The following is a 19,355-nucleotide window of genomic DNA, read 5'->3' as shown; positions in this document are numbered from 1 at the left end:
ATTAATAAGAACTTTGCAGGAGTATGGCCAGGTTGCTGGACTAAAAATCTATGTTAACAAAACAAAAATGTTAGTAAAAATATGACTAAAGATCAAACCCAACAGTTACAAGAACTATCAGGCCTGGAAGTCCAAAAAAAGGTGAAAAATCTAGGAATAAATATAACAAATAGATGTAGTTCCTTGGTGAAAGATAACTATATGAAACTCATAATGGAAATTAAGAAGGATTTAGAAAGATGGAAAAATCTACAAATATCATTGATGGGAAGAATATATATATATTTTATATATATCCCTGCTTTGGGGGAGCTGAGTCCTGGTACCAACCCCCCTGTGCCAGCAAGTCTTATTGGCCCTTCACAAGACACATCCAGGGATCATTCGAATGAAAGCTCTCACCCACAGCTATGTGTGGTGGCCAGGGATCAATGGGGAGATCAAGGCTTGGGTCAAGCGCAGTCAAGCCTGCCAGGAGACCCGGCCAGAGCCCCCCCCCCGAACTCCCATACAGCAGTGGGAGTCCACCCAAACCCCATGGTCCCGGGTGCACCTGGACTTTGCTGGCCCCTTCCAGGACCAGATATTTCGCATATTGGTGGATTCTTACACCAAATGGCTGGAGATCATTCTTGTCATCTCCACCTCCTCCCAGGCGGCTATCCGGGCCCTCACCTGGATTTTCTGCATGCACGGCCTACCCCACATAGTCATGACGGACAATGGGACTGCTTTTACATCAGGAGACTTTCTGGAGTTCTTGGACCACTACCTGATCCGCCACATCTGGTCTGCACCATTCCACCCGGCCACCAACAGACAAGTGGAAAGGATGGTGTGCACCACCAAGGACTCCCTCAGGCAGCTCATCCACGGTAACTGGGAACACCAGTTGGCAACTTTCCTCTTGGGTCACCAGGCAACTCCGAGCTCCACCACCGGCCACAGCCCAGCAGAGCTCCTTATGGTCCGGCACCTCACAACCTGGTTAGACCGGATGTACCCAGACTGGGCACCAGAGACCCGCTCGTTGTCAGAGGTCCAAGAAGCACCCAGAGGGTTCTTCCTAAGTGACCCTGTCTACACTTGGAACTACTCCAGTGGTCCTGTGTGGGTTTCCACAAGGGTCATCAGGGTCACCAGTCCTGTGTTGTACAAGGTCTCCCTGGACAATGGACAAGTCTTACACAGGCACATCGACCAGTTTCGCTGCCATCTCGTACCAGAGATAGCCAAGCCAGCATCAGTCACCACAAAAGCCAGCTGCCTGGAACTGCCACCGCCGCTGCTGGAGTACAGCTTGGAGTGGGATGCAGCGTGCTCCAGGGACCAGCCTAACCACACAGAGTCGCCCACACCCATACCAACTGTTCCAGAGCTCCCGGACTCTGTTCCTGATTCATCAGCTTCCCCCAGCACCATGATCATGACTCCAGACTCAGCTCCTGTGGCTTCGCCACCACCATCCAAGCCTAGACGCTCTCACCGAGAAGGGCGCAAGCCAGCGTACCTTGAAGACTATGTGTGTTAAGGTGCTTTGGAACTTAGAGGGGGGCGGGTGTTATGTATTGGGACTGGAACATTCCAGGACTGTTTCTACCAGAGACTGGCTGAGCTTGAAGCTCTACAACAATAGCCCACCAGGACTCTGGAGATGACCATTGAGGAAGTTATGGGTCTGATAATAGCCTATCATTAGTAGTTGTTTGGGGAGTGGGTGGTGTTTGCATGTCATTTAAACAGGGCTGTTGCCATGGGTCTTTGCATTGTTCTGGCTGAATCACTAATAAAGCAGAGCTGATCACTAAGCTTGGGGTCTCAGTATTTAACACATGGGAAGGGAGCAAACCTTGGGCCTTTGTCTCTACCTCTCTTCCCAGTATGCAAACTGGTGAGCTACAGAGGGAAGCACGGCCTCTGACTCTATGACTCCCCCTTCTGATATGCCAACCTGCTTGTAGATACAAGTGAACTATTTGATCCAAGCCTAGAAGACACCACCCCAGATAACAGAACAGATCATGCAAACAAGACCAGTGCTTATTTTATGGTCAGAAAGTCTTCCCAATGCAGAAATGGAGTAATGATCGGCAAAAAAATGCTATGCACAGAAAACTCAGTCGGAATGCTCTTGTTTAGTAGGCGCATCAGCTAACTGCTCAGGCTAGATGAACTCACTGTCAGGCACATGTCTCCTCCTAGGTGTCCCTCCCACCATCCAAGCATTAGAAACCAGACCATGAGGTTCCAGAATAATGGTCAGATCCTAATCTGTCCAATCATTATCAAATGTCAGAAATTATTGCAGTTGAATTAGATATATTAACTATATTAAGGAACTGACATAATTTGGGTTGTATTCAACTAAATATTATCCAGCTTTGTAATGCTGATCATTACTGTAAATTTTATAACATTTTATAGAAGACTCTTATATGGGTGTATTTTAAGTTTATTACTTTTCTATTTTTACTTGGAGAAAGTAGGAAATAAAGAAAATATAACCGTTTGCATGCAGATTAAGTTCATATACATGAAGGTATCTTTGCCAAACCCTTGGCAATTAACAAGGAAGACCTTCACTTCAGCTTTGTAATGTAATTATTAAGTAATTATATCATACTGTTTCTCCCTCCTTTCATTACCAAAATGCTCAGAAACTAAGATAACCGCACAGTTTGAAAACAGGTTGGATTTAGCATGCCAGCTTTCATTTCATTTGAATAAACCTTAGAGAATGGAAGGTTAAAGTTTATCGAATTTGATTTAGCCACAATATGGTCCAGATGGCAGCTAACAGTGTGAAGATGCTATTGAAATACTGTAAGCCAGAAGCAGCCAGGTACTCGATAAAGCTGATCATAAATAATTAACCACTTTGGCTTTTAACTAAAGATAAGAGACAAGGTTTTTTAAAAAAAAACAAAACTGGCAACTGAAGTATCTGATGCTATCATTGTTAAGCATGTTATAATTACTAATTACATATAAGATTAGAGGGCTTCAGAGCAGAGTCAGCAGCAACCAGGTAAGCTAAAACAATGACAAGAGCTAATGATTATGTTGTAACCCAAAGGAAACCACATCTAAGTGTGAAACATTTGGCCATTATCTGAACATTTGAACTTTCCTACATCCCAAATGCATCCTTCATGATAATAATGTATTCCAGATTGGCCAATTTAACACAGTGGCATGGAATTTTCAATACCTCCAGGCCCTAGAGTTTGAAGCCCAGGTTCTAGGAGAGAGACAGGCAAGTTGTGGGATCAGATAGGATAATAATCTCATACAAGGAAAGGAGGAGGAGGAGAAAGAGGATCCAGGGTAAAGGAAAACTAAGAGAAAGTAAGCCAAGAGACAACCAGAGGCCAAGAGACAACCATTTGTGCAATGTAATATTGTCTGACTAAACTATTTTTTGAATTTCACGCATATAAACCTACAACCTCATTAATACCAATAATAATGTAGTGTTCTATTTTCTGTAAGGAACTACTTTACACTGACTGAGACTGATATAATGATAACAATGACTCAGTACTACCTCTGTCTCATGAGTCTAGTCCTTTCACCTACCTCTAATTGAGAAAAATTGAGGTGTGTCCCAACCCGCCCAAATTTGAGGAAATGCTATATGACTCAGGATGGAGCTAGGCAGAACAATAATAAGCAAATGGGTAAGGTGAACCAGTAGATGTGATACACTTTCAAAAGGCTTTTGTCAGAGACGCTCAGCAAATGTTCCTGAGTAAACGTAACAATCCTAGGATAACTAGATAGGTTGTGGTATATGTTAAGGTAAAGGTAAAGGTTCCCTTGCTCGAAAGCCAGTCGAATCCGACTCTAGGGTTGCGGTGCTCCTCTCCGTTTCAAAGCCGAAGAGCCAGCGCTCTCCGAAGACGTTTCCGTGGTCATGTGGCCGGCATGACTAAACACCAAGGCGCACGGAACGCCGTTACCTTCCCACCGAAGTGGTACCTATTTATCTACTTGCAATTTCTTGCTTTCGAACTGCTAGGTTGGCAGGAGCTGGAACTAGAGACAGGAGCTCACCCCGTCTTGCGGCACCCGGGTCTTGAACTGCTGAACTACTGACCTTCCACAGCCTGCAGTTCAGCATCTTAACCACTTGAGCCACTGCAGCTCCTGTGGTATATGTTAGGGATGGATTAAATGACAAGAAGCAGATGGTAGGATTAAATGGACAATTCTCACAATGGAGGGAAGTAAGCAATGTGTTCTCCCAAGACTGTTGTTACTTAATTTGTTCATAAATGATCTGGGGAGCAGATGACACCAATTTATTCAGAATGGTGTAAACCAAAACAGATTGTGAAGAACTCCAGAGGATCTTTTCAAATTAAATGAGCGGGTTACAGTATTGCAAATTAAGTTTAGTACAAGGAATTAGAATCCTAATTTTACACACACATTGATGGGGTTTGAACAGGCAGCAACTGATAAGGGGGAAAGATCTTGGGTCATGGTGGGTAAATCAAGTTTACATTCAGGGCTATTTTTGGTCAGGAACGCACAGGAACGGTGTTCTGGCTGCCTCCCGAGTTGGCCACGCCCAGCAGGAACTCATTATCATAATAGGCCACACCCAACAGCAGAAACTCATTAGGATTGGCTACGTTAGGGGTGTGTGGCCTAACATGCAAAGGAGTTCCTGCTAAAAGAAAAGTCCTGGGTTTTGACAACAAACAGGGTAAACAGAATAAGAAGCAAAAGATGGGTGTGGCTGGATGACTGCACTTCTGGTAACACGGGGGTGTGGCCTAATATGCTAATGAGCTGTGTTGTCAGGGGTGTGGCCTAATATGCTTATGAGTTTCTGCTGTTGGGTGTGGTCTATTATGCTAATGAGTTCCTGCTGGACTTTTTCTATAAAAGGAGCCCTGTTTACATTAATAAGCAAATAGGTAAGGTGAACCAATAGATGTAGAGCTGGCTGTTCTATCCTAGGCCAGTGTCTGATTTTGCATGATCTAGCAGAGAAGTACAGCTCTAAGCCAAATGGAGTATTATATGCTGCCTTTGTGGCATCTGACAGCCTCTCCAGGAAAAGGCTCTAGGCAAAGTTTGAGAATTCCTCAATAAACCAAGGACTATACTTACCCGCTCACTGTACAAAGGAAACTGCCTAAAAGTAAGATGCAGTCTGCAAGGCCATCTTTTCAATAAGATCCCACTTGACAAAGGAGTCAAGCAGGGTTGTATCCTGGCCCCTCAGCTTTTTAACTATTATATCAACTCCTTGGTGCAACAGCTAAGAAATTCTAGCTTTCATTTGCCAAAGCAAATGATAAAATTATTCCTGCCCTACTGTCATCCTATCCCATTCACAAATGGGCCTTAGGAGAGCACTCCGTGCCTTCACTACATACTGCAAAGAGGAGCAGCTGGCAATAAATTACCAAAAATTACCAATAGCATACCGAATCCGTTTCAAAGTGCTGGTTCTTACCTTTAAAGCCCTATATGTCCGGGGTCCAACATACCTACGGGACCGCCTTTCCCTGTATATACCCCAGAGAGCACTACGGTCTGGGTCTCAAAATCGGTTTACCCTCCCTGGCCCAAGTAGCAGTAGCTGCTAATAGGGCTGGGCCCTTTTCGGTGGCGGCCCCTCCCGGAGATCAGGGCCCTGCGGGACCTCTCACAGTTCCGCAGGGCCTGCAAGATGGAGCTCTTCCGCCAGGCATACAATTAGGGGCCGCCGCCGCGGCCCTAGTGCACAGCCAGTAATATTAACATCAAGCAGCTGCCTGAAGAACGAGCAGAATAACATCTAAACCCTTTATGTGGAGTAACATCAAAGCACTTTGTTGGAAAGCACTTTATTTGTTTGATTTTTAACTGCTGCCAGTATTCTGATATTTTGTAATGTTCTGATTTAAATGCTGTGTTTTAATTCTGTATTATTTATGTTTTTATTTTGTACTGTTGTGTTTGTTGTTGGAAGCCGCCCTGAGCCTGCTTTGCACGGAGGGCAGGGAAAATTTTGACTATAAATAAAGAAATAAATAAAAACAACGAATCCATAGATGGCAAATAGAGGCCCATAACATTGAACAAACAAAAATCTTTAAATACCTTGGTATAGTCTTCCAGTCATCCAGACAATGGAGAGCTCAGGTACTGCATGCTGCAGAGACTGCCCACAGAGCATCCTCCACCATTCTAAGATTCTCCTTTATCCCTACATCAATCAAGGTTTTCCAAGGAAAGGTTGTCTACCAGCTCTTATATGGTTCACACCTGCTTCCAACCGGCAGGTTATCTTAGATCCCTTGAGATCTCAAGATATCTGAGAACCTTTACCCTTGCACACTTTAATATTCTACCTTCAGCCTTCTGGAAGCCAGATACCATTGGGTCCCACTCCCTCAAAGGCTCTGCACATGCCATGCAGGGAAAGTAGAATCTATCGACCATGTTCTGCTGCACTGCCCATTCTACAATGACATTCAATCTCAGTACATAGCCCCAATCCTATCAACTCTACCAGGAAGATCTGAACAACTTTACATCTCCCTCCTTTTTGCAGATTCCTCCCAGGAAATAACAAATAAAGTAGCTAAATTTTGCCTTTGGGCATGTGGGATATGCAAGCAGCTGACCAAGTCTTAATAATAACCCCCTGTCTCTGTTCCCTCATAATCAGTGCTCAATCTTATATTTTATTCTATATATTTATTTATTTTTATCCTTATCCTTATTATTACTGATCTTGTATCAAAATAAACTTTGAACTTCAACACTTCCAAAAGGCTAAATGTAGACTAAGTGAGCAGAAGTGAAAAAAGGCACATTCAGTGTTAGGAATTAGTACTCAAGGAACTGAAAATAACCTGCCAGTACTATAAAGTATTTATAGTTCTCTATGGACTGGGTCCATTTGGAAGACTGCATCTAGTTCTCATTCATTCAGGAGATTTATATGCCACCTCTCCTGAAACTTCCTCAAGGATGCACATAGTTTAAAAAATGCAATTAAAATGTAATAACCACCTCCATAATAATTACAAATATTATTTAAAAACCCACAAAAGCAAGCTAAAAGCACGAAAAGAATATAAAATGACAAACGGCCTAAAATATCTGTAAAGAACTTCTCAGGCTAGAGATAGATCATGACAATTAAGTGGAGTCCTTCTAACTAAGTCAAGCCCTTTTATTAAAAGCCTGGTTTAAAAGAAATGTTTTGACTTGGCACCAAAAGGACAGTAAATGCTAGGCAAGCCCAAATGGGAGTAACATCCTGAAGGCAAGGCACCACCGTGGAATAACCCTGCCTCTGGTTGCCACCCATCTCACTATTGCAAGCAGGAACACAGAAAATAAGGCTTAGGAAGAGAATCTTAAGAAGTTCTAGTTGCTGTGTCTCAAAAATGGATATTGTAGAGCTGAAAGGAAAGAAAGTACTTAACAATGGATAATTAATTTAAGGAACTCACTGCCATGGGATGTGGTAAGGGCCATTGGTTTACATGATTTTAAAAGGAGATTAGACAAATTCACAGAGGACAGGTCCGTCAACAGTTATGAGTTAATATGGCTAACTGGAACTTCCATATTCAGTGGTAATAAAAGTCTGGATGTCAGTTGATGGGAAACATCAACCGGGGAGGCTTTGCCCTTTGTGGCCATGATGTGGGGGCACTCTGGGGCACCAGTGGGAAACAAGGCGTTTAGATGAACGATTGCTGTAATTCAGCATGAGAGCTTCAAATCCTCAGGCATTAAAAGCCAACATGGGGCTGCTGCCCAAAATGGCGAGTGGTGACCCCTTCTCAGGTTCTCCTTCCCTCTCATTTACTTTTAGTACCACTTACTTATCCTAATGTTCTTGCATACTTTGTGCATCTTTCTTTCTCCAGCAGTGGTGGGTGGGGAGACAGTGTAAAGACATCAAAAATGGTAAGTTAGATATTATGGAATGAAACCGGGTGGGGGACTTACATGGGACTGCCATCATAATGAATCCCTTAGTCAGTTTTTTTCTAAGCTAAAAAGCCCCAGACTCTTCAGCCTTTCATTACAGAGAAGATGTTCCAACCTTTTAACCATTTCCCCCCTCTTTTTGTACTATTTTGAACTAATAGTGTGTGTGTTCTTGGACAACTGACAGCGCTGCACATTTTTTAGTCAGTGTGGTGTCTACTTACAAAACAGTGGGGAAGGTTGAAATGTTGGTTGCGTCCTAGCATAGAGTGGAGAGAGGGATGCACTATTGCTGTCAGCTCCACCAAAGCCAGTCTTTGGTCTGGAATCAGCTATAGGGGAGTGGATGGCATCAACACAAATATATCCATGTCTACTTCTTCCACTTCTAATGTTTCAAAGAGCTTGACAAAACAGATGTCCAAAGCTTTCTTTCCAAGTGGCTATTTCTATTTTAGATGCTGCATCTGTTCTACATGTGGGATTCCCACTGACTTTGGAAGGAGTTCCATACATGGGATTAATTCAGAGAACACAATGAGGGAATTGAGTAAGAGTCTGGTCCTAGCTTCAACATTTTTGAGTAAAGCCAGTGGTGGAGTCAGGGGCTCATTAGGACATTAAAGCAGCCTTGGAGAAAGCTGAGCCAGCTGGCCCCTGTGGACATGGACCACAGCAGTGGAGTGAGGCTACCACCATTGTCATCATAGCTGCAGCCCAGATCTGAGGCTAGAGGACCCTGCCAGGCCACAGGGGCCAGTTGTCTCAGCTCGTTTCTGGCCATCACCAACCCCCCAGGACAGAAAATTAAATTCCAGTCCACTTTTTCTCAGAGTGAAAATGGTAACTGCTCTTCCTTTCTGGTGTGGCTTAGCCTTCTAACAGAACCTGTTCTCCCTTAAATCTGGGGATTATTCCTAATGCAAATCTTCCAGCAGTATACCTCTATCAACTCATAGCTCCATATTTGCGTAGAGCCATATCCTTGGCTAGATTTAATGTTCTCCCTTCAGCTATCTTATCTGGCAGATTCCACGGGACTCCCTATCTTAGTAGATGCTGTCCTTGTATGAAGGACTGTGTTGAAACTGTTGCCCATGTCCTCCTCCAGTGCCCTCTCTATTTGGCGTCCCGTCGGGATCCTCTATATCCCATATTAGGCCAATTTTTAGAGTCCCCTGATGATTTTAAACTCCTTTTCTTGCTCGATAATCCAGATACAGAAATAACTGAAATAGTAGCAAAGTTTCTCTGCAGTGCCATGGTCCTACGGCCTGATAAGTGATATTATGAATTAGGTTTTATTATGATGTTATTCTGTGATGTTACTCTGCAATTTTAATTTTACTCTGCATGACTTTGTATTTAGATCACTGTATCTTTATTTATATGCCAATAAAAGGCTTTGGATTTGGATTTGGTTTAGCCTTCAAGATGCTGATCACCAGTTTTTTGTAATGGCTCAGTGAGCCAGGAAGGATGCACAACTGAGATCTCTCAAGGAACCCTTCTGTACTTCTGTTAACAGAAGGAGGCTGCATTGCTATTTTAATGTCAGAAAAGCATTTTTAACAGTATTAATTCAATGCTCTCTGTTTCTCTCATAGCCCCTCCCTCTTCATAAATCATAATGTGTGTTCTGTCTCTGTGTTCTCAAAATCTCACTCACTCGCCTCCTCCACTCTCTCCACTCTTTAGCACTTTCTTGCCTTCTTCTGCGCAGTTTGTCATACAGCAGTGCGCTCTCTCTCTCTCTCTCTCTCTCTCTCTCTCTCTCTCTCTCCACCCTCATCTCTCAGTTCCCCTTTTTCACACAGGTCTCTCCGCAGCAGTATTTTCCAGCAATTCTTTCCTTTTCTCTCTTTGTACCCCATAGCACTCTTCTCTTTTTGTACCACCACCACAGGTCACTTTTCACAACTATATATGTTTCCCCAAACCCTCTTTTTCGTTACTCCACAGGTCTCTTTGCATCCCATGTTTGCCCACAATCTATAGACCCATTTCTTCTTTTTCACTTTCTCTACCCATCTCTCTCAGATCCTGTCTTTTCCTTCTATAATGTTAAAAAACTTTTTTTCTTCCCTCCATTTTATCCTCATGGAGTCCTCTTTTCAAAAGTTACACAAGGCTTGCACCCTAGTTCCAGCTATTCACATCAGTGACTCTGGCTGCACAGAGCAGATGCGGACAGGCCTTGAATCTTCCCACAAATATGTGGGAATGGGGCACAAACAATGGGAAATTGGAATTCTGTCAAGGGGCTGTAAACAGACATGGAAAATGTGAAGGCTCGTGTTTCTTACGTTGTGTATTTTCATTTATTTATATCCCATAGTTCTCCCCAATGGGGACCCAAAACATCATCCAACATGATTTTTTCCTCCTCCTCAAGCTGCGGTGGCTCAAGTGGTTAAGACGCTGAACTGCAGGCTGTGGAAGGTCAGTAGTTCAGCAGTTCGAGACCCGGGTGCCGCATGATGGAGTGAGCTCCCATCTCTAGTTCCAGCTCCTGCCAACCTAGCAGTTCGAAAGCAAGAAATTGCAAGTAGATAAATAGGTACCACTTCAGTGGGAAGGTAACAGCGTTCCGTGCACCTTGGTGTTTAGTCATGCCGGCCACATGACCACGGAAACGTCTTCGGACAGCGCTGGCTCTTCGGCTTTGAAATGGAGATGAGCACCGCAACCCTAGAGTCAGATTCGACTGGCTTTCGAGCAAGGGAACCTTTACCTTTACCTTTACTTTATAATCCTGTGGGCAAAATCTGTGGACTGCCAAAAAGACAAATAGGTGGGCTCCAGATCAATTTTTTTTGTCTTATTTATTGTAAGCTGCCCTGAGCCTGCCTCAGCGGGGAGGGTGGATGTAAAGTACTGAGTTCAGAGGTGTTGAGTAGTGATCAGCTCATGTTTTATTAAGCAAGCAAAATGAAAGACAAAGTAGCGAGGTCCGAGCCCCACTTAAATCTCTGCAGTACCCCACACCCAACACACACCCAACACCAGTGATAGGCTATTTACAGTGGAAGAGTCCATGATAGGTCTCCTCTAGAATTTGGGTGCTCCAATTAGTCTGCCCTAGGATCCGATTTCTCTATTGTTCTAGCACCCGAAGGTGTGCTAGACCCCATGGCCTCGCTAGCGCTGATGTAATTATCTCAGTATTCAACAGCGGGGTAAAAATCAAATAAATAAATAAACTTTCCCTAGAAGCTAAAGTGACCAATGGAGGCTATTGTACTTTGGTCATGCTATGAGAAGCCAAGAATCACGGGAAAAGACAGTAATGTTAGGAAAGGTTGAAAGCAGCAGGAAACGAAGAAGACCCAACATGAGATGGATGGACTCAAGGAAACAAGCCATGGCCCTCAGTTTATAAGACCTGAGCAGATAGGATGTTTTGGAGGACATTAATTCACAGGGTTGCCATAAATCAGAAGTGACTTCATGGCACTTAATACACACACATAGCCCTGTGATGAGACTGAAGGGTGCTTTCACACATGCCGAATAATGAACTTTCAACCTACTTTCAATCCACTTTGCAACTGGATTTTACTTTTGTGAAACAGGAAAATCCACTTGTAAACAATTGGTAAAGTGCATTGAAAGTGGACTGAAAGTACATTATTCAGCACGTGTACAAGGATCACCCAGCAATCTAGGCAGAGTGTGGATTTGAACCCAGTTCTCTTAGACTACAAGGGTCACACAGCAAGGTACCATGGCAGAATGGGGATTTGAACCCAGTTCTCTTAGACTCTAGTTTGGCACTCTAACTGCTACCTCGGTTTCCAAGTAAAATCTCTCTCTCAATTTAGACCAGTTTTTGTTACAGTCTAACATATTAATAACTATGTCTATAAATTTGAAGTTGCAATAAATTGGCTGTGGTGTAAGAGCTCTCTTCTCTCCATTTCATAATGATCTTGAAGAAAATGGTAAATCATGTCCAAAAATGACCAGTGTTTAATGTCCAGTGATTAATGTCCAAAAGGGCTTCATAACCATCTGCACGTACAAACTTAACTTGTAATCCTAACTACTGCTTTCATTAGAAGTTCCAATAGGGGCTAAATATGTTCTTGGAGGTTCCAAAAGACAACAGTACCACTGTCTGTAACTGGGCTGTATTAGCTAATCATATTAACTGGAGATTGGCATGGTAACATGTCATAGACTACAACAATGCAGAGCACGGTGACATCAGCATGTATGGCTTTGCAGTATGTCTTTTGAGACCAACTTTAAAACCCCAGTCTAAAGAGCACAAGAAGTTCATGGCAGACCCAGCTTGCTGTAGTGGTTAAGAATGGCGGACTCTAATATGGAGAACTGGGTTAGATTCCCCACTCCTCCACATAAAGCCACATAAAGGACTGAGAAAGCCCTGGACCTGGTTGAGGACAGTCAGACATATTTGGGGCTGGAAACCACCAATAGAAGATTGCTATCCAGAGAGTGTAACACTCTCTTGGGGACATACCAGAAGAGACAGTCCCTGACCGCTCAAGGCCTTAAAGGTCAAGACCAAAGCCCTGAGCTTGACTCAAAATTCTACTGGAAGCCAGTGCAGCTGGGGTAGCACAGGTCCTATGTGTCTACTGAAACTGCATGTTTCAGCAGCATGACAAAATGGATAGCTGTTTCGTCAAATGATTTAGTTGTTTCTTCAAATGACTTACAAATTCCTGATATGGAAGAACAAAACATAACACTGAAAATGTCAGAGGTCTAACGACGTTTTGTAGACACAGCATGTCTGCTGTCAAATTAAAAGACATGCCATCACTACATCCCTGGAGCCCTGACATCCTCTGTTTACAAGTACCAAGGGAACCATGAATGCTACTGGATTCTAAGAGAGCTGATGGCCAGCTCTGCCACACATGTATGCACTCTCTCTCTCTCTTTGATGGTAGCAGATCCCTCTTTGATAGCAGTTGGAAGTGAGTTCAGACTCCATCCAGCTAGGCTGCTCAATCCCCTTGAAGCTTATAGAGTCGAAGCAGTTCTAACTATGTCCATGACTGAAGCCTAGCTGTCTGTTCAGCAAATATTTCTTACTGCTGGCAATGGTAGCTTGGCATTACTATACATGCCCTAGGAATCAGGACTGAGGGGGGGAGGTCAAGGTTCAAGTTTCCATGAAGCTTGCTGGGTGACCTTGGGCCAGTCACTTTCTCTCCCTCGGTGTATGCTATCTTACAGGGTCATTGTGAGGATATAAAAAACATTGTGAACATGACCTGGCCTGACACAACCACCCTGAAACAGTACCTGGAAGGAGCATTCTTCATGTGTGTCCTTAGCAAGATGGAGAATCATATATATATATATATCACCAGAAGTGTGTCATAAGGCCACATCCCCTGACATTACCGGAAGTGTGTCATAAGGCCACACACCCCGCCCCCAACGGTCCCGGCCGCTGCTGCCGGCCTTACAGCTCCACTGCTGAGCCCCATGAGGGGCCCTGCGGTGGACCTGCAAGGCCGGCGGGAGTGCAAGGAAGCCCCGCGAAGGCCCTCCCTGGCCCCAGGCAGGCAGGGGTGGGGAGAGGCAGGGAGGAAGCAACTTACCCTCCATCTTCTCCCGCCTCCTCCTGGCTGAATGAGGGCCGGAAGCAGGGCAGTCGGAAGCAGGGGGAGGGGCTTCATCATGTGCCCCGCCCCCGTACCTCACCCGGGGGAACTGCGATCCCCCGCGATCCCCCCCGAAATGACCTCTGTATATATAAATAGCTGCTGTATACACAATTCTCAATTCAATCCACAGATGGGGTTGCATGTACATAGCTCTTGTGAATTATTCCACATACCTCTGATCTGCTGTTTGGGATGAGGGAGCTGGAGTCAGTTCCTCCACTCTCCTCCGACGACTATTAGGCGTAATCTTCGTGGGGGCGGCGGGGCTTCAGCCCCCGCTGAAATTTTCAGGAAGGTGCTCAGCCTCCCCCGGGAGCCACCCTTGCTCCTAGCACAGCAATGCCTCTGGCCCAGCCCCAGCCCCCCCCGGGAAATTGGAAAGTCTACACCCAGTGGGGCTATGTTTGCATAGCATTGGTTTGATCTAAGCCTAGCTGCTTGTATTTTAAGTGCACTTTCAACCATTCTGAAACACACCTGCCAAGTATAACGAATATTTAGTGAAAGAATGGGATTTTTGAGGTCAAACTTGGTAGACTATCTATATTGAAATATATACCAACTTTAGTCAACAAGACAAAAGCTAGTTTGGAGAACTGGAAAACACTGACAGTTTTCCTGTTTTTGTTTTTAACTAATGCATGAGAGCACACAGTGGTATTTTTTTTCCAAGGAAAAAAGCCATGCTCAGATCTCCGGTAATGCTAGCAGCTAGACAGAATAATTTGTAACTACACGCTGAAATATTGTAATGCTTTTTGCCCATTTTCCTTCCAAACATACATCTTCCTGCACTGAAGCTGAGTGATATACAGGCTTTTGCACATCTTTATCACATTCAGCACAGGCAGAAAACTAAATGCACTCACAGCTCCTGTTACTGTTACAGGAACTTCCTTAACGCCATCAATCAATCCCATATGATGCCAAGGTCTAGCATATCAAGGCCATCAATCTAGCCACTTGACCATAGTGGTTCTCTTCCTAGAGTGCCCAGATCAAAATTTCAAATATAAAGAGAAATGAAGGACTTTTGGTGTTCTATATATACTGAGAACACAGCAACCTTCTTCGATGAGATTCTTCAGTCATATTGGTTGAAGGTGTGACCTTTTAAAAACAAGAGACATGAGACCTATAGCAATTGCACAGTTGTTGATATGCTCCAAAGGTCATGCTGGTAATCAGCAGTAAGACTACCATGGATTTCTTTCAGCCTCAATTTGAGATTTATTCAAGCATTGGATTGGGAGTGGGGGGGGCATATCTCTTCCTGTTGAGGGTGTGGGTGGATCCTGATATGACAGGAGGCTTACCCAGCTCCTCAATTTGCTGTCTTCCATGGATCTCTTCTGTTTGAACATTACACAGAAATGTAATTTAGAAAATTTAGAAAGCCAGTGGTGAAATGCATGAATCATAGCAGTGGTAAAAAGTTATCTCAGGGTGAAGGAATTACATGAGTTCCCCATTCATATAGAGACATGAAAAGCAAGTATTAACAATGAAAACAATGGACGAGTGTAAGTGCCTTGCTTGCTGCTTTATTTCATATTTGAAAACAGCTTCAGGCTGCACTGGGATGGGATGTAATGACAAACCAAGCTGGTCATTATGAGAATCAGCCCTGGAATTCCACATTCATTGTTTTGTCCAGATTGGTGGAAGCAACCATTGACAGTTTGTTCTTTAGCTTGCAACAGGACTCCAAATCGAAATTAAACCATGGCTCACAAGCCTGGTTCCAGATTCAAATTCATGCTCAGGTGTGAAGCTCAGAATCGCACCTGCAACATGGAAGATACAATGATGATCCCTCCCCCGAGTTTGTGTAAGAATTTCTCAAACAATGTGCTTTGTTTTTTTAAAAAAAGAACAACTTTATTTGGATATAACATCAAGTCGACCAATATAACATTTTAGTATCCATCATCTATTCAACAATAAAACTTATGTCCCATATCTTTTAACCCTCGTTACATCATTCCCCCTCCCATTTCCCTCCCCTATACATGGCTTCCCGCAGTGCTTCGACCTCCTGCGCTTCTTATTTCTAAATTCAATTTCCATTTAATATTTCTTATATTTCACTAGGTAACACTTATGTCTGTTCCATCTTTCTCACTCCTCATTTCTACAGTCTCCATAATGATTCTACCTCAAACAACGTGCTTTGAATATTCTGAAACGTTATGTAAGTGCTAAGTATTTTTTTTATTCATCCCACTACGATTTAATCCAAAATGAATGGGATGAGGGTTCAAATAAGTCAAGCAGATGGTCTGATTCGCAGTACATCTACATGGGCACCTGTACACAAAGGGGTTGTGTGTGTGCATTTCATAACACTACCTATATGATGGTCATGTCTCAGAAACCTTAACTGGTTGGAACTTCCTGGAATGTGTCCATTGAGTTTTTGGAGACCCACATCTCACTTCTACAGCCACACTTAGGAAACAGAAGTGAGGTACTGTAAAAGTGAAAATAGACTCTCTAAATTATTTCAAAGCCTTGCTCTAATCCAAATGATGCTTGATCCATAAAAAGGGGGAGGGGGGCTTGCAAAGGCCTAATCAGTATTCTTGGCTTGTTAAGCTCCCAGACCAAATACAGATGTCTCTGATCCAGTTGCTGTTTTACCTCTAGTATTTTTTAAAAATATAAACTTTGACATCCTTCAGAACTGTTTTGTTGCTAGCAGCTATGAATTCATGTAAGAGGCTGGAATTCTTCAATACAAATGAGGAACATTCTGAAGCTGGAAGTGATCAGTAGCACCTGGACTACTCTAGTAGTGTCTTTCCTGTTACCCATTTCCTATAAAGTTGCAAAAAGAATACATTTTGGGACATAAGATGCTGCACCATTTGGGCTGATCCACAGATTAGCTGTTCAGTGAGTGCTACACTCATGTGCCATGTGTTGGACACAAACAACAGAAGTGCTGTTGCCTTCCTGCCCTGGCCTGTGGGCTTCCTGAAACCATCTGGTTGGCCAGCATTAAAAACAAAATGCTGGACCAGAAGGACCCTCAGTCTGAGCCATTACAGTTCTTCTTATTAGCTGTGTTTTTAAAGCTGAGTGAATTCATCTTCCATCTGCACATCTGGAACATTATAGAGCCACAGATGCAGGCCACAGCTGATGATATACATAGTGAGAAAAAAGGTATCCGCCCCATTCATAGCCCCAGGGAACTCCATAATTCACAGCAGCAATATCAGAGGACTATTTTATTTACTGTGACAAACTGGAACCACTAGGGCAAACACTAATGAAACAATGTTTTTTTAAAAGTAGTGAAAAGCCTTAGAGTTTGTAACACAAAAAAAAAAATATGGGAAGGGAAACCTGTGATCTCCAGCAGTATCCAAAGCCGCAAAAAGATCAGAATTAAAACTGACAGTGCCAGAATCCACCTACTGTCAAATATAAGGTCAGTTAAAAAAAAACAACCCTCATTAAAGATGTCTCACTGCTTTGGCTTGATTGAAAATTTTCAAACAGGGTATTATTATCACGGAGGTAAGGGCTGCGATTGCCCTGCCACAACCTTTTTTTTTTCTTTTAGCAGAACCTTTGGTGTGGAAGGGAGATTTGAACTGAGGAGGAAAAATAAGAAATTGCTCTGAGGGCAGCAGAAGGCTGCTTAATCAACTGTTCTTGCAATCTATAGCAAAGAACCTCTCTCCAATGCCGAAGAGGTGTTAATGATAGCGATTATGAAAGGGAGCTGTTGAAGTACATCTTCCAAGCATCTCCCATAAAAGCCCAGCTGGCAACAGATCAAGAAAACAGGTTGCAGCCATGGGACCACAGCAGAAGATGTAACAGGCTCAAAGTACATGAGCCAGACTGAAGTATACCATTCAGAATTGTAATTTCCCACGTGTGCTCAAAATCAGGTCCTTTCACAGTAGCTGGATGAAACCGTTTCTCTTATAGAATCTGAGCTTTTTACAGGCTCCATAGGCAGTGCAGATGTTTCCCCTGTCATGAAATCATCTTCATTCTAGACACATGGCACATGTAACAAGGTATTTGTATGAGTGTCACAGAATGGGCTTGGAACATGAACTTTACATCAAACATGTTTGACTGTCAGACTTATCTTGTTTGAGTACAATAAGCAGATGTGAGTTGACGACCAGCTCTGTTCTGTTCAATACCAAATAACTCCAACACCTGCCCAACAAGTTTGCACAAGTTTTTCAAAACTATATATATGCAAAAATAGTGCTGCTCCAAACAGTTCAATGTTGCTAAGGGCTACTTATATGAATGGTGGGATATAGTTTATTTATGACTGATGCATGTGACTTGGGGAAGTAGAACTCAATTGGTCTCTGTGTGATCACACATATGCAAAAGCTGACTGCATTATGCTATATTGTTAAAGAAGAAAAATGGTGAAAGAACCTGTCAAACAGCCAGGTTAATCAATAAATAGATGAACAGTCAGTGAAAAATCGGCTCCCATTTTGTGACTGGCAAACAGGACATGAGCTGAATGAACAGATGCTTGAGCATCCCAAACTTGTACTGGATTGATATAGGAACAGAGGGGTGTCACCATTTCAGATTACAATGTGAGAGGTGAATTTCGAGAAAATAGTTAGACCTGTTATACAATATTTTCAAGAGTAAATGTGGGGAAAGCATTATATTTTAAAAGCATTTATTGTGTTTCCATATTTAGACCTCATAGCAACCATAAAAGTGTTCTAAATACAGAGAGCCAATATAATGTAGTCATTATCATGTTGGAATATGTCTGGTAAGACCTGTATTCAAATATCTACTCTGCCATGGAGCAAACTGGTAGCTAGTCACTTTTTCTAACAGAGTTGTTGGGAGGATAAAATGGAGGAAGAGAGGACCATGTATGCCACCCCAAGCTTCTTGGAAGAAAGGTAGGATAAAAATGTGATTTTGAAAATTAAAATATTTATTTCTGCCTTTTAGCATCAAAGTGCCCACAACATTTTACATAGGCTATAAAGTAACAACAACACGCAAACAAAGAATATGAACCTCACTCATATCTTTTAAAAAATAAATACATTTGGAACTTTGGCATGCATACTTTATATAGTCCAATTCATTTGGTTACATCAATGGACTGGAGTCAGATGGAACTAGATTTCAGTTCAGGTTCACACATTATCTTGACACCCCCAATCTGTTTTTAAAGGGGAAGAATATATGAAATATAATATGTTATTTGCCTTCAAGATCAGAGTTATGAGGGTAAAAATTGGTGTCTACTGTTGATGGTCCAGAGTGTGCTTTGCCCAATGATGGCCTTTCCCCCCCCCCTCTCTGAACTCTATTTTGGGGGTACTACAAAATCTGAAAATATTTGTTGCATTTCCTTTGCTTAATCCTCTCAGCCACATACAGTGCCAGCCAAGCCATATGCTGAGCATCTGTGATCAGATTCAGAATTCAGAATAGTTACCTTTCATTTCAGTAAGGGTGTTCAAGCTGCACAACTAGATAAAAGTAAATGGTTGTGTGTTGCATATTGCTTTCTCCATCCCCCTTCATTTTTAACTGTTTCTTACCTTTTCTTAAATGTTATCTTTCTTATGAGAACCCCTGACATCCCAGGCCTTCTGCTGCCTGAACTTCAGGAAAGACAATGTTTTATATTAAGCCAGAGAATTAAGCTCAGGCCACCTGCAATTAAGAGGCTAGTGCACAAATAAGTAGCCTGGCTCCCATGGGAACTCTGGAGCACCCTTT

Source organism: Gekko japonicus, unplaced genomic scaffold (assembly GCF_001447785.1).
Source record: "Gekko japonicus isolate JY-2015 unplaced genomic scaffold, Gekko_japonicus_V1.1 scaffold742, whole genome shotgun sequence".
In the NCBI taxonomy this organism is placed as follows: domain Eukaryota; kingdom Metazoa; phylum Chordata; class Lepidosauria; order Squamata; family Gekkonidae; genus Gekko; species Gekko japonicus.
Note: the sequence above shows the minus strand (reverse complement) of the source record.